Genomic DNA, 3822 nt, shown 5'->3' with positions numbered 1-3822 from the left:
TAATTTTTCATCCTATAAGACTAGGATGAATATGCTCTCATGTTCTCATTCTTTTTATTCTTTGTATTTTGTGTTTTTCACCTTATGTGCGTTTCACCATATTATATGTATCAGACATCAGGTGTTCTTAATATGAGTAAAATAAACGTTAGCCAGCTTTCAAGAACAGTTTTGAAGTGAACAGTTTACTTACAAAATCGTAAAACCAAAGCATTCTTATTATTATGTTCTCTGCCACCAGTGAATATATAATAAAGTTAACTGTGGTTAATCGATAAGTTCACCGTCAAAATCCAATCATCTTGTCTCGAAACCATTGCTAATTCGACCATAAGAAGTTACTACATCTTCAAATTTTCGCATAATCCTGATGGTAAATCCATATGGACTATTGGCCAAATAAACCTGGTAGATTACATGACCTTTTGATGGAAGTCACAAATAAATAAACATGGGGGATTGGATGCCCGGATAGCCTTTAATATAACCTTCCATTAACCTTAGCCTTAATGTAAACCGATATAATCTTCCCTTTTGTGAGGCACATACTGTACATGGACTGGTAAGCGATGTCCTAACACGGTGACATTTCTCGAGGCTTAGCAGTCTAGGGAATCATCACAAATTTTACTTATTCCTCCTCTTTTTTGTCTTTTTTTTTACGACAAGAAGGAAGTAGTAAGGATACCAGAGTGCTATTTTCCAACAGCAAGATTAACTATAGGCAATAGCATTTCATTAGACCTAGGTCACGATCTCCCTGATATCTTCCAGCCTAATAGTTAGAATAAATGAAAAGGTAAAAAAAAAACGTGGTAATTGCACATCTTCCCATTTTTTATTATTATGATTTCTTCAACTGCGAGAAAAGGAACTTGAGTTGGCGGTGAAACCATAAGACCCAAGGAGGAGGAGCACCGGAGGGTACAGTGAACCTAGACCTTCCTGCAGGGCCCCAGGCCCCGAATGAGCTATGTTTAAGCCCTGACTGGGACGTCCAGTCACACCTCGTAGCATGGTCACATACCTTCTTTATCGACTCGCGGAAGTTGTAATTAGTTAATAAAGATGCACTCCCATGGGTGTCAAACTCATTTACCCAAGAAGGCCACATTTCACCCTAGTATACAGTATGCTAGATAATCATGAATCGACGTTACGAGACGGCCATATGGTTGACTTAAACACGTAGGAGGATATTTCATTCATTATAAAACAGCAATAAAAGAAAAAAAACATTGAGTGTAAGTGATAATCTTAAGAGGCCAAGGACTGGCTCAGTCAGTCATGTAAGACGGCCGACTGTAAACCTGAAATGGCAAATGTGCCGCGGGCCGCACATGGGAGTGTGGCGAACCGCGTGTTTAATATCCCTGTTCTAAAAAAAGAAAGAAAAAAATACGTCTAGGATATTTTATGAGCATTTTTTCTTAGCCATCAATCAATAAATCTATTTAGTTCTTTATTCTCATCTTAAAAATAGTTTATATAGCTGCCGTAAATGACGCAAGACATACTACAATGATATATTACATATACTATATCATGATATATATCGTTCGTAGCAAATAGAATATATGGGATCGTACTACTAAATTCTGTGTCATGATATAAATTGTATAGATATATATCGCTATCTATGAATCCAGATTCTTTATCTAAATCTACTTGCAATGTTCTTGTATAAATAAATGTATATCACATAAACATTAGATATATTCAGTTCAGCCAATGTTTGTTATTATAACTAACCATTAACGTGCAGTTGTACGAATATCTAACCAACAAAAATGTATTCCATGAATGTATGATGTACAAGTGTGTTTCAAAGACCGACATCACGGTTGTTTCAATATAATGATAATTATAATAACAACGATCAGCATGATATAAACGATAATAATAGTTATACTGATAATAATGATTGTGATGATGATGAATAATAAAGAATATAAAGGATTTTAAGGATACTCATTGATTGATAATTATGATAATGATAATGTAATTATAACAACAAGAGTGATAGTGAGAAAAGTGACAAGAAAGATGATAATGATAATCAAATCCATGCCATTATTGATGGTATCACTGTTTCTGCGTAAAAATAACCCAAGAAGATTTTTGAAAAATTATATACAATACTGTGGTCATATATATAGTAATCGTATCTATGGTAATGGAAAATAATGAAAATGATGCTAATGGGATGAAAAAAAATCAAGTGAAGAAGATGGAGAGAGAGAGAGACAGAGAGAGAGAGATGTGTGTGTGTGTGTGTGTGTGTGTGTGTGTGTGTGTGTGTGTGTGTGTGTGTGTGTGTGTGTGTGTGTGTGTGTGTGTGTGTGAGAGAGAGAGAGAGAGAGAGAGGAGAGGAGAGGAAGGAGAGGAGAGGGAGAGGAGGAGAGAAAGAAGAAAGAGAGATTGAGAGGAAGAGAAAGGGGAAGGGAAGAGAAAGAGAAAGAGAAAGAGAAAGAGAGAGAAAGAGTGAGAGGGAGAGAGAGGGAGAGGGAGAGAGAGAGATAGAGAGAGAGAGAGAGAGAGAGAGAGAAGAGAGAGAGAGAGGGAGAGGGAGAGAGAGAGAGAGAGAGAGAGAGAGAGAGAGAGAGAGAGAGAGAGAGAGGGAGAGAGAGAGAGAGAGAGAGAGAGAGAGAGAGAGAGAGAGAGAGAGAGAGAGAGAGAGAGAGAGAGAGAGAGAGAGAGAGAGAGAGAGCAAGCAACAGTTAGAGGAAGATTAAAAGAGACAGAGGACAGACGAATCAAAAGATAAAGGGACAAAGCCAGAAAACTAAAAGAAAACGAAGAAAAAATAAAGGGAAGGAGAAAGGAAACGAGAGAAACCACAGCAATCTAAAAGGCCAACAGGGCAACAAGGGATTTACACTGTCCCTGTACACGAGTAAGTGACACGTGAATTCCAGATGGACAGGACCCTTCGTGTCTTCGTATCAACAACAAATGATGGTGTGTCAGTGCCTAAGCTTTGTTCCTTCGTGACTTCCTAATCTTACTGTGTTGAATACTTTATGTTTATGCTGGTTTGCCTTCTTGCTTTCTTTCTTTCGTTCTGGTAACTTGTTTTGTCCACCTGTCTCCGTCTCCGATTGTTTTTGTTTGTTTATCTGTCTGTCTCTGTCTATGTCTGTCTGTCTGACCCCGTCTCTCTCTGTCTCTCTGTCTGTCTCTCTCCCTCTCTCTCTGTCTCTCTGTCTCTCTCTGTCTCTCTCTCTCTCTCTCTTTCTCTCTTTTTCTCTTTCTCTCTGCCTCTCTCCCTCCCTCCCTCCCTCCCTCCCTCCCTCCCTCCCTCTCTCTCTCTTTCTCTCTTTCTTTCTTTCTCTCTCTCTCTCTCTCTCTCTCTCTCTCTCTCCCTCTCTCTCTCTCTCTCATTAGGTAATGCTGCACCAATCGATTTAGTCATTATCGCAATTATATGGTTCGTCTAAAATTTAATCATTTGATTTAATGATAAAAAAATGCATCAAATCTTAAAATGATATCTTTGGACTAGATAGATATATTTTTTATCATATTAGTTCAAAATCTCCAGAAATTAAACTTAATTCCTTGACCCTTTTTGTCGAAACAAAATCATAGAGAATATACCTTCTGAACGAGCTTGCATGTGCATTACCCCTCCACTAATCTCCAGATAACGAACAGGTAAGTTTAAAAGACATCTTAGTGATGATCATGAAAAAAGGCAGGCCAGAATGACTCATTCTAATCCCTGCAAAGAAAGAGTGAAATAAAAGCAAAAATATAATATGAAGAGAAAGAAAACGTAACGTTAGTGTATGTGTACGTAAGTCTACTGTACTTCACCCA

The sequence above is a fragment of the Penaeus vannamei genome, chromosome 30 (genome assembly GCF_042767895.1).
Source record: "Penaeus vannamei isolate JL-2024 chromosome 30, ASM4276789v1, whole genome shotgun sequence".
Lineage (NCBI taxonomy): Eukaryota > Metazoa > Arthropoda > Malacostraca > Decapoda > Penaeidae > Penaeus > Penaeus vannamei.
This window is presented reverse-complemented; position numbering follows the sequence as displayed.